The following is a 13,064-nucleotide window of genomic DNA, read 5'->3' on the forward strand; positions in this document are numbered from 1 at the left end:
CCATCTTGGTGCTTCTGAAGGGTAGATTTCGGATGGTTGTGTGTACTGTGACTGACATCTTTCTTCAAATAATAGCATTATAAATCATTCTCACGTCTTGTGGTGGTCTAGGGAAAAGATTCTCTGTATGAGTAGGAAATAATTTAAAAAGTATATGCTTCATTTCCATTACATAGGGCTGTAAAGAGGGTGTGGGTTGGAGACTTATAGATTTATAAACTATTCAAGTATGGTTGCTTTTTTTGAGTTTATCATATGATATTTTATTTTATATATGTATTTGTTTATTTTGGAGACAGGATCTCTTTCTGTTTCCCAGGCTGGACGAAGTGTAGCGGCATGATCATGATTCAATGTAAACTCAAACCCCAGAGTTCAAGAGTCTTTCTGCCCCAACCTAAGTAGCTAAGGACTACAGGCACGTGCCATCAGATGCTGCTACTTATTATTATTATTATTATTATTTTTTTGTGTGTGGAGATGAGATATTGTTGTGTCTCCCAGACTAGACTGGAACTTGTGGCCTGAAGTGAACTTTCTGCCTTGGCCTCCCAAAGTGCTGAGAATACAGGCATGAGCCACTGCACTTGGTCAAGTCCAAAGGGTTTTAGAATTAAAGATAATTAAGTCTAACAACCAGCTCAGAAAATAGTACTAGATAAGACTAATTAAAATAAAGTTAATTAAATATAGGTGCATTGAGTAAAGTAAAAAAATATATATTTAAAGCAACACTTTAAATATATTATAATGTTTGGTATCTAATTTCAAAATTTCAACATTATATGTCCTATCTTTTTATGTAATCCGTATCCCTTGTCTTACAATAATAAAATGTAATTACTTGATATTTTTAATGCTTCTAAATCCCATAAAGTTTTCATCTATGGCATCTTAGAAGTGGAGTGTTATCCTTACTCATGGAGCATTCGTTCTACGAACTCCCTTGGATATGAAAACCCATGGATGCTCAAGTCTCTAATATAAAATGGTATAATATTTGCATATAACCTATGTGTGGCCATCCATATACTTTAAATAATCTCTAGATTAGTTGTAATACCTAATATAATATAAACACTATGTAAATAGTTGTTATTCTGTAGTATTTAGAAAAGAATGATAAGAAAATTAAGCCTGTAAATATTTAGTAGATGCAATTATTTTTTCAAATACTTTCAATCCAAGGTTGATTGAATCCATGAATGCAGAACCCGTGGATGTGAACGGTTGACTGTAGTTCTATTAGAATACAAACAATAAAATACAGAATGTATCATTTCAGATACATCCAAATGAACAACTAAGGCAGTTAACATCCATCAATTCATGTATGTTTCAAATCAGCACTCATCTATTCATATGTGGTTATGGATATCATCTTCATGTTGTAATCTTTGTGGAGTTATGAAAATACAACATGATTTGTCCTCAAGGAGAAATCCCGTAAGAAGAAATCACTCTAGTTTGGCATTAACTGACTAATCAAATCTTTGGGATATATTGCTAACAGTAGAATTTGTATTTTTATATGAAAGACAAGTGAAGCTATCAGAAAAGACTTATTAGGAGAGGAGAGTTTTGGCTGGGTCTTAAATGTGGGAGACAGATGAGAGCAGGGAAATATCTGGGGCTTCCTAAAACCTTTAGCTATGAGGCTGCAAATGTATCAGGAAAGAAGATACATTAGGGAGTTTGAATTCAAAGCCAGGAAATATTTCTACCTCAAATTACAAGGGTAAATTATTTCAGCCTTAAATTACATAGAATTATACAAAAGACTCTGACGTGTGATGAATGAAAAAGAGCCACTTTCAATTTCTTAAATATATAAAGCAAATGGAATCATCTTATCATTAAAGCTGGAAAATACATGAATTCTGGAAAGAAAGATGAAGTCGTGAGATCATCCTCAACGAATTGTGGAACTCAATTAGCCTCATTTGATACAGGGCACAGTACCATTGAGGGGCCACTTGCAAGACTAACTTGGTTCTCTCATGTCTATGTCAATTTGTCAGTGGTTTCCCTTTAGAGTGTTGTTTAAGCAGTCTTGTTCAAAGGTTAGAAACTATTTTTTATCTAAGGTGAAGTAAAAGTCTTATTTATTGTGTACCCTTCTTGGTCAGAGCAATTGCTAGCTTCAAGGATACAAAGGAAGACAGATAGACCTTTGGTCTTGAGCAAAATATTTTTAAAAATATAGCTGGAATAGTGGCTGTTTACAAACTATGAAATATTTTGTGTACTGTAATAAGTAGACTATAATATTCAATGACTTTCAGCTGGACAGGAGGCCAGTCCAAAAGCTCAGGCAAGAGGTATTTGAGTCTAGGGCAAGTTCAGGACTAGAAAAGAGAGAGAGAGAAAAAAGAGAGAACTGAGACACTTTACTGCTGAAAGTTTTAAGTTAAGTCTCCTGTGAAAGAATCAAGCAGCTGTTTCCTATAGCTGAAACTTCCCCTGTCTTCAGGGAGGGATCTTGGTGTAGCTTTCCTTACCATAGTAAATTAGGATTGAATGGAGTAGGGCATGAGGGTGCTTCTTCCAGTTGATCGAGTCGGTTACTGAAGCTTGTGCATTTGTCACGTGTTTCTCGTGTCATGGTTTTCATCTCTGTCATTTCATTTATGACCTTCTCTGCATTAATTATTCTAGCTATCAATTCTTCCACTCTTTTTTCAAGATTTTTAGTTTCTTTGCGCTGGGTACGTAATTCCTCTTTAGCTCTGAGAAGTTTGATGGACTGAAGCCTTCTTCTCTCATCTCGTCAAAGTCATTCTCTGACCAGCTTTGATCCGTTGCTGGGGATGAACTGCGCTCCTTTGCAGGGGAGATGCGCTCTTATTTCTTGAATTTCCAGCTTTTCTGCCCTGCTTCTTCCCCATTTTCGTGGTTTTATCTGCCTCTGGTCTTTGATGATGGTGACGTACTGATGGGGTTTTGGTATAGGTGTTCTTCCTGTTTGATAGTTTTCCTTCTAATAGTCAGGACCCTCAGCTGTAGGTCTGTTGGAGATTGCTTGAGGTCCACTCCAGACCCTGTTTGCCTGGTATCAGCAGCAGAGGTTGCAGAAGATAGAATATTGCTGAACAGTGAGTGTACCTGTCTGATTCTTACTTTGGAAGCTTCCTCTCAGGGGTGTACTCCACCCTGTGAGGTGTGGGGTGTCAGACTGCCCCTAGTTGGGGATGTCTCCCAGTTAGGCTACTCAGGGGTCAGGGACCCACTTGAGCAGGCAGTCTGTCCGTTCTCAGATCTCAACCTCCGTGTTGGGAGATCCATGCTCTCTTCAAAGCTGTCAGACAGAGTCGTTCGGGTCTGCACAGGCCTCTGCTGCTTCCCATTTTGTTGTTTAGCTGTGCCCTGTCCCCAGAGGTGGAGTCTACAGAGACAGGCAGGTTTCCTTGAGCTGCTGTGAGCTCCACCCAGTTCGAGCTTCCCAGCGGCTTTGTTTACCTACTTAAGCCTCAGCAATGGCGGGCGCCCCTCCCCCAGCCTCGCTGCTGCCTTGCGGTTAGATCGCAGACTGCTGTGCTAGCAATGAGGGAGGCTCCGTGGCCGTGGGACCCTCCTGGCCAGGTGTGGGTATAATCTCCTGGTGTGCCCGTTTGCTTAAAGCGCAGTATTGGGGTGGGAATTACCCGATTTTCCAGGTGTTGTGTGTCTCAGTTCCCCTGGCTAGAAAGGGATTCCCTTCCCCCGTGCGCTTCCCAGGTGAGGCAATGCCTTGCCCTGCTTCAGCTCTCGCTGGTTGGGCTTCAGCAGCTGACCAGCACCAATTGTCCCACGCTCCCCAGTGAGATGACCCCAGTACCTCAGTTGAAAATGCAGAAATCACCAGTCTTCTGTGTCGCTCGCGCTGGGAGTTGGAGACTGGAACTGTTCCTATTCAGCCATCTTGCTCCGCCCCCCGTGAATGCTTCTTCATGCTCTACCAGAAACTTGGATTATATATTAGGCACACAAGCCAGGCATGAACCAGGTTTTTCTCATTCCTTTTTATTACAAATCAGTTCTCCAAGTCTATTTCTTGAGATATTGGAAAGGCAGAAGCTGCATGGACAGTAATTATGTACCTGAATACACAACATAAAAGCAGAGGAAGCTGTGGATGAGAGGCAGGAAAGAATTAGAGAGACAGTACCATTGCAGTGAATCAGGGAACTGTATTGTTTTATTTTCCATCTAGTTATTCTGTGTATCCCATAATAAGTCAGGCTTTTCTTCTCATGAGTTTTAGCACGATACAGTATAGAAAAGACAAAGATAACATACACATTTATTGATACAGACAGGAAGAACTGAGACAGAAGTATGTTAGTCCCCTGACATATAAATACAAGTTTTTTTAGATTCTTCTGTAGATTAATGATTAACAAAATGCTCAAAGTCTCTGTCTCTGCCCTGTATCCAACCCACTGACCCAATCGAGATATTCCCTCTTTTATCTGGGCTATTGATAAGCAGTCAAATTATTTTGCAGTTTAGTTTTCTGGGTCTGATTTTCCTCAGAGAATGTTTGCGTCAGCTGAAATATTTTCTTTTCTTTTCTATAGCATCTGTAGAATATTAATTAGCCTTTTTTGATGTGGTTTCAGAAACCATGAGCTTATCCAGAAGTCAGTCTTTGAGATGGATACATATACTGACCTTCAGTTAGGCTCCAGGTTAAGACAACATGAGAAAATCAATAACTCATTTTTCCTCCCTCTTTCTCATTTTTGACTCACATTTTGATGTTTGCTGAAATAAAGAGACGACACTAAAGGCACACATTTCCACTGAATATCCAATTAGGTTATCATGAGCTTAAGAGGTCATGTTTTGGCTTAATCACTATAAATCTACCAAACCAGATCTGTCAATATATTTCTATTTTACTCTGTACAGCAATGTCTACTCCCTTGTTGGGATCAAAGATCATTTCCCATTGCATATCTTGTCACATTCTCCACCTTTCATTCCTACACTCTTTAAGCATTACAAGGAAGGTGTTAGGTAATTGGAACTTTGATCATAGGGAAATAAACCTATGACATTGAAGTATGTTGTTCAATTTCATCACTTTTTGAAGGTGTCCAAACATACACATATGCTTTTCACAGAGGAAGGAAAAAATTTTGATCCCCTATCAAAAATATCCAAGGAGAAGCTTATTGAAATCTATCTGTAGACCAGAAATACTTATGATTATGAAATGCCTATCAGCTTTCAAGAAAGAAAGAAATCAAGCCTTTTAGTTTTCCCTCTTGTATTATGATTTTTTTCCTGGATGCTTTAAATGCAGTTTCTTAACTCTTTTCCTTACAAGCTAATCAGCAACAGCATTTATAACAGACATACACAATGAAAGTTCAGAATTAAAGAAATGTCAGTAAATTCTGCATGGATATTTCTAATCAGCCATTTTCCAATCACTAATGATGAAGCCAAGATTTTATTTACTCTGACAACACAGAGGGTATTTACACTGTTCCTAGTTCTGACACAAAGCGAATTGGATATTTTTTAAGGTAAGCAGTCATTATGGGTAAAGATTTTATGTCCACTCTTCTTATTAACACAAAGACAACCCACTCACTTAATAGGAAAATAATATGATAATCATAGTTCTTGATGTAAAATCTCTATACAATCTTAAAGCTGCCATTTATTGACTTCTGCATGCTCCAGGCAATATTCTAAGAGCTTTACATTTGCATATATTAACTCACCTAGTGATATGGTTTGGATTTGCATCCCTGCCCGAATCTTATGTCTAATTGTATTCCCCAAATTTGGAGGAGGGGCGTGGTGGGAGGTGATTGGATCATGGGGGAGGATTTTTCCCTTGCTGTCCTCGTGATAATGAGTTCTCATGAGATCTGGTTGTTTAAAAGTGTGTGGCACCTCTCTCTTCACCTTCTTTCTCCATCTCTGGTCATGTAAGCCATGCCTGCTTCCCTTCCGCCTTCCCTTATACAGGCCAAGTATAAGACTAAAGTGTACTTCCGCCATGCTTGTAAGTTTCCTGAGACCTCTCCAGTCATGTTTCCTGTACAGCCTGTGAAATTTTGAGACAGCCAGTTAGGAGGGGGTCCCTGGAGAAACTACAAGCTGCCTGGACTCTGGGGTTGAACCTTGGGAAATTTGGGCCATTTGCAGCAGGGAGGAGTCTGGCCCCTCCTCTTCTTGTGTGGAACGAGGGATTCAAGCTGCCGGCAGGAAGTGCTCTACCATCAACTCTGGCCTTGCAGAGTCCCTGTTCCCCCCCCCCCTTTTTTTTTTTTTTCCTTTTCATCCAGTGAACCCTGCTTCACTCACCATTCAAATTGTTTGTGAGCTTAAATTTTCATGGCTGTATAACAGGACCCTGCCTTTATCTAAACTAAGGAAAAGTCCTGCAACATTTTTGGCGTACAAAGTGGGGTCTCCAGAAGTGATGAGTGAAGTGGGGACTCAAAACCTCTCACTGTCGTTTTTCATCCTCAGACTTCTGAGCTTATATGAAACCACACCCTCACCCCCTGTTGCTCCCCGGGGTCGCGAACCAACCCAGCCTTTCAATGGCCTTTTCTTTCCTTTTTCGGAGGTACTGATGAGCATGGGATCCGCTTCACCCTGCCCTGTTTGCCAGGGCTGGGACTGGGATACGTGGCCCAAAGAGCCATAGGTGGCTGGCTGGCATTTTCTGCTAGGCACCCAGAGTCTCCTTCTCCCCAGGCCAGGGAGGCCAGCTTTTACTCACAGCAATTAAACTTGTCTCCGTGGTGGAGGAACCACTTGCATAAGAATAAGAGGTTCTTCCCTAGGCATTTTAAAACTGTTTCTTTTCTTCCCCTTCTCTACCCCATCAGCAATTAACCTTTAATCTTTCTTCCCCCTTTTGAAGATGTTTTTAGTAGGCCAGGCCCAACAACTATCACTATTTATTTATATTCTCTGCAAACTTTTGGTTGTGATAGCAAGCCTCCATCTCGTTTTACATTCTGCAGGAAAGGCTTGTAACTCTGGTGGCAAGGCTTTGTTTAGCAATCCTGCCTTAGGGAGTTTCTTTCTGGTTTGGTATCTGTGTGTTTTCCTAGCCCTGTCTGTTAAATGGCCCACCCAGCGACTGGGTTTTCTTCTGCCTGTCTGTGTGTGTACTGTGCATGATGTCTGTAAAAACAGCTCTAATTAATTTGGCCTAATTAATTTGCCAGCTTTGCAATTGGTAAGGCCTTGGGACATATGGAACTAACCACACCCTTAATTATGCTGGGAATCAAACATTGGCTGTACCTAGCACACAAAAAATGACTTACCAGGTTTTACATTAAAGTTAAAAATTGCGGCCGGGCGCGGTGGCTCAAGCCTGTAATCCCAGCACTTTGGGAGGCCGAGACGGGCGGATCACGAGGTCAGGAGATCGAGACCATCCTGGCTAACACGGTGAAACCCCGTCTCTACTAAAAAATACAAAAAATTAGCCGGGCGAGGTGGCGGACGCCTGTAGTCCCAGCTACTCGGGAGGCTGAGGCAGGAGAATGGCGTGAACCCGGGAGGCGGAGCTTGCAGTGAGCTGAGATCTGGCCACAGCACTCCAGCCTGGGCGGCAGAGCGAGACTCCGTCTCAAAAAAAAAAAAAAAAAAAAAAAAAAAAAAAAAAAAAAAAAAATTAAAAATTGCTAGGAGTTGCCATTATAACATGTAATTGAAATTACTGGAAATAGATTTACATAGAAGGTGTGTAAGAATAGTAAAATGTGTGTTTTTTGTTTGTCTGTTTGCTTTGTAAAAGTTTATAAGAAGGCCTGGGAAAGTAAATTTTTGCCTAGGGCTAAAGGATTGTTTTAAATTAGGAGGAAAAAGCTGAAGGTTCAAACAAATGCTTTAAACATATTTAAAAAGCCTTCCCAAAAGCAAACTTCAGTTTCAAAGTTGTCTTTCCCAACACCTGGCTTTTCTGATATTCCAGAGGGCCCCTGGCATATCCAGAAAAGACAGATAAACAGGATTATTTGACATGTTTAGGTACATGGGATTGCCAAAATGACATTCAATCTTCTTTATGTTACATCTTAGTAAATAATACTAATATATAAGTCCAAAATTGTATGGGATTTCTAAAATGTCTAAGTATATGCTATCAATCACAATTAAGGTTGTTAAGTTATTCTAAACCACGGAGATAACCAAACTTCTTTGTCAATTGTGTTTCTAATTATAACTACTCTGGACATTTTGTTATTCATAGACAATTGCTGTCTTGTTTTAATCCCTTTCAAAAGATGGTTTACAATAAGCTATAGAACTGTAACAGGTGCTCCCAAATACAGGATTCTGATAACTTTAGAGATTGTACCATTGGGATAAAGCAAAATGTTCAGAACTCATGAAGAGCTATAATATTCACAAATATCAAGAAAAACCAGAGTTAACTAAATGGACTGAACTCAGAAAACTGCAGCAATCTTCTTGACTTTTGCTTGGAATACTGCTGATCCATGTTTTGTTTTTCAGAGTCAAAGAAATTTATTTTGAGCTATTATAGTCTTTAATAATGAGTAAGGTATACTCCTGGGAACAAAATTTGGAGCATGTTTGTTTTTCTCTGCCTGTTTCCTCTAGAATTTAGAACCTATCGGTGAGTATTCTTAAGTTATGGCAATATAGTTGTTTGCATCAGTACAGTAAGAATCCAATTTTTTATTTGTTTTTGGCAACAGAATGCAATTGGAAAAACTGGTCATTCTACCAAGGCTTTGACTGGAAAATTATGCTTCATTTTAAAGAATCAATCTCAACTTGCAGAGCTGATAAAAGCTCAGTGGGGAGACTGGCCTCATACTCTCATCTTTGCAGTCTCTGTACAGGGTTTCTGTCCTATCGTCAGTAAAGAATGTCACTTTTTAGTAAGTCCAGGAGCTCCAAGTTTATCCTGGAAACTTAAGAGGAGAGAATCACCCAACTTACAACTATTTGAGGATAAACTCATGGTTGGGCTCTGCTTTAAAAGATGTTTTCTGAAATTCCTTGGAGAACAGAGTTCCACCAAAGCCAATCCAAAAGGTCTATGTAGAAATAATTATTCTTGCTGCACTTTATGCAAATAATCAGGCCAAGTATAAGACTAAAGTGTACTTTGCAAACCACTCAGTCTTATGATGATTTGTTTCTTAACAAACATGAGGACTGGAGAGAGAGAAATCATGTTTCAAAACTTATCATGTATTTGTAATTAAATTCTAAAACTCACTAGTTGTTTTTAAGTTTTCAACTATATTTTTGGAGTAATTCTTCTCGTTCCTGTGAACCAACCAGCAATCTCCAGCTGCAGCTCAGAAAGAATAAGAGGGATGGGTAATGTAAAAATCTGGATCAGTATTCTAGTTCTGAGAAATTATCCTGCAAATCCTGCCAGGTGATGAGCATAAATAGGATGCCCATCACTCGAAGGTTTCGTTTTGAGAAAGTAAGACCAAGGGAGATAAGCAAAGCCAGGCACGATGCACCCAAATTCTAGCAAGCATAATTATAGCTGCCAGTTATCTGGCTGTGTCACAATACATCCTTTTCTCTCCCTTGTTGGAGGAGGCTTCAATTCCACAGCTTCACTTTAGCATTGGGCTTATTATAAGGAGTCCATGCAACCCGCTCTACCTCAAGACATATTTTTGTCTCAAACTGAATTCCAAGCTTTGGGTCAAAGCCCTAAGAAGAATAACTGGATCTGGGGGATGCAAAGGCAATTGATAATGAAAATTAAAAGGCACAGTGCAGGTGAGCCTGGCTGATTCCTGCTGATTAGGCAGCCCCAAGCTTCCCGTTTCATGGATAAAGGCTGCATTAGTATCCATGGCATAAATGAAGTCTAGGGAATTCAAGGCTACTGACAGAGGGGAGAGAGGACATACGTGGATAAGAGCACATGAGTCCCACTCCCTAGACCTCCCTGCCTCATGGGTGCAAGCTGCTTTTGGACTCATGGCTGCATCTGCCAAAGTCGCTGGGACTCGGGGATGCAAGACAGAAGAGGGAAAAAGGATACTATTCATTCTCTCCCTCATGTACCCCGGGTGTCTGGTAGGAAGCAAAGGGAACCAGGGATGTCTGCTCCCCTCTTTCTAGATGGGTAGCCATTCATCTTCAGTCTGTACCCCTTTTGAAGACGTCCTGAATCATGGGACTGTTTTTTTTTTTTTTTTTTTTTTTTTTTCAGACGGAGTCTCGCTCTGTTGTCCAGGCTGGAGTGCAGTGGCACCATCTTGGCTCACTGCAAGCTCCACCTCCTGGGTTCATGCCATTCTCCTGCCTCAGCCTCCCGAGTAGCTGGGACTACAGGTGCTTACCACCATGCCTGGCTAATTTTTTGTATTTTTAGTAGAAACACGATTTCACCGTGTTAGCCAGGATGGTCTTGATCTCCTGACCTCGTGATCTGCCTGCCTCGGCCTCCCAAAGTGCTGGAATTACAAGCATGAGCCACTCCGCCTGGCCCTCCTGGGACTGCTTTAAAAGGTATCTTCTTTTTTCCTTTCTCCTCCTCAGTCCTCTCTTCACAGTTAGGTAATTGTGTCTCTGTACTATGGGACACTCCCCTCAGATGCATCATCCAAACTGGGAAAGGTTAATTTCCCAAACCTTAAACTGGTTGGCTTAGGATTGGACTCAGGGGAAGGAAACCAAGAATCCCAATATGCCAGCAAAAGGGTTAAGTTTTACCAGTTGGCCTTCTGGACTCCCTCTCCCTGTGCAAACTAGTAAAAGGACTCAGAATTTTTTAGCAGTCCTTACCTCTTCCCTTGTTGCATTTTGATACGTTTTCTAATAGCCCGGTTTATCTGTTCTGGCCTTCAGGCCATCAAACTCCAAACAGTCATGCAACCAGAGCTTTGGACCATGGCTTCTTCTGCTGGGAACCTTTAGATAGGCCTCTGAGGAAGTTCTAACTGCCATTTCTCCAAAACAGCCCTCTCTCTGTCAGCAGGAAGCAGTTAAGATTGGTCTTCGTCCTTATCCTTATTCTTAGGACAGTTAGATGTACTTCTTTAGAGGGAGGAATGACACAGCCAGGTAGAAGGGGGTCCCTGGAGAAACTACAAGCAGCCTGCACACTGGGGTGGAACCTAGGGAAGTTCATGCCATTTGCAGCAGGGAGGAGCCTGGCCTCTGCTCTTCCTGTGTGGAACCTGGGATTCAAGCTGTGTGCAGGAAGCACTCTAGCATGAACCCTGGCCTTTCCGAGTCCTTATTTCCACCTTTTGTTCCTTTTCATACAATAAAACCCTGCTTTACACACCATTCAAATTGTTTGCGAGTTTAAATGTTTGTGGTTGTGTAACAAGGACCCTGCCTTTAGCTGAGCTGAGAAAAAGTTCAGCAACACTTTGAGTCAATTAAACGTCCTTTCTTCATAAATTGCTGAGTCTCAGGTAGTTCTTTATAGCAATGGGAGAATAAACTCATACGCCTAGTTTTCACTAACTGAAATAGGTGATATTATCGCTTTTATTTTACAAATGGTAACACTGAGGCGCAGGGTTGTTAAGTAACTTGATCAAAGTCAACCCAATTAGTGATGGAAGTGAAATTTGAATCCAGGTAGTGTTGTCCAAAAACTGCACATTGAACCACTACATTATACTCCCTCTTGGAATCTAAGAACACAATGAATTCCTTCTTTCAACTACACAGTATTTTCCATGGCAGTAACTTGCACTTCACGTTTGACATTCAGTCCTCTTAAGAAATTAGCAACTAAATGAGCCAGATATTTTCCACATTTAAGTCATTTTCTTATAGGAAGTTAGAATTTTGGAGATAAATAAATAGCTTTGACCATTCAGATATATTTAATTTATGCTAAAGGGATGTGGTAATGTATTAAAAAGTGTCCTTGAAGACAGTGTGGGAAATAGAAACCTATAAAATAATGCATATAGTCCTCAAGCAAAAGTCATCATGATACGGGCTGCTTTGCCAAATCCTCATAGTGTTAAATTTTGACATGCACAAGACACTTTCCTAAGCATTATTTTAATTACGATTAGTCATTTTGGTCATGACATGAGAAAACCTTTCTGGTATCTTTTTGTTGGGAAAATTTAGAAATAGTTACACTATAAATGATATTATTGTTAGGGAGTTTAATTGGGCTGTGGGCTTTGAAGTGTTTTATTCCTATTAGTACAGTCCATTCTAACACCAAAATTCGAGTGTATCATTCATTGTCTATGTCTCCACTTATCTAAGGCAGCACCTCTAATAGAAGAGACATCAAGTATTTTCATTGCCTTCCCTTCTTGTCTCTCTTGCCTGGATGCCTTTATCTCCAAATATGTTCTTCACAGTGTTGTTACCCTTTTATTCCCAAAGTGGGTTGCATGATGTCACTCGCCTCCACAAAAGCCATTATTTCTCCTTAATCTGATTCCAGTCATTAATTTTTAATGAACTAAACGTTTCTTAGAATGAGTTTTAAAGTTTTTGATTATTGACTATTATCTTAGTTGCTTTTTCCATTATTTACAGTTAATTGTATCACATACTGGGCCCCATCAGCTCTAGAATACTTACCATGCTCCAAACACATTGTTGTATTTTTCTGTTTCTGCTGAAGAATATACTTTACTTGTATAATAAGAGAGAACAGTTAAGGTTATGGGCTTCGTGGTTAGATTGTTTTAGTTTGAATCTTAACTCTAATACTTGCGAGGTGTGTGGTCTCGGGCAGGTTATTTCATCTCTCTGATTTTTCCGTAAATCATTTTCCACAAATATAAGGTAGCTAATGGTAATACCTGTTACACAGGTTGCTATAAAAATTAAATGAGCTAAACATATGAAATGTTTTTAAAAGTTCCTGACAAATAATGAGCTCTCAAGAAGCAACACATTTTATTCTTCTTTTCACAGCTCAGAATATTTTTCTTGCTAATTTCAATTATTGATATTTCATGTTCCTTTTAAAGAACAGCTAAAATACCACCTCCTTCATTAAGCCTTTGGAAATTTCTCCATATATGATTAAACACTGCCTCAGGATTTTTTTTTTTTTTTTTTTTTGAAACAGGGTCTTGCTCTGTTGCCCATGCTGGAGT

Source organism: Trachypithecus francoisi, unplaced genomic scaffold, assembly GCF_009764315.1.
Source record: "Trachypithecus francoisi isolate TF-2019V2 unplaced genomic scaffold, Tfra_2.0 Lachesis_group6, whole genome shotgun sequence".
In the NCBI taxonomy this organism is placed as follows: Eukaryota; Metazoa; Chordata; class Mammalia; order Primates; family Cercopithecidae; genus Trachypithecus; species Trachypithecus francoisi.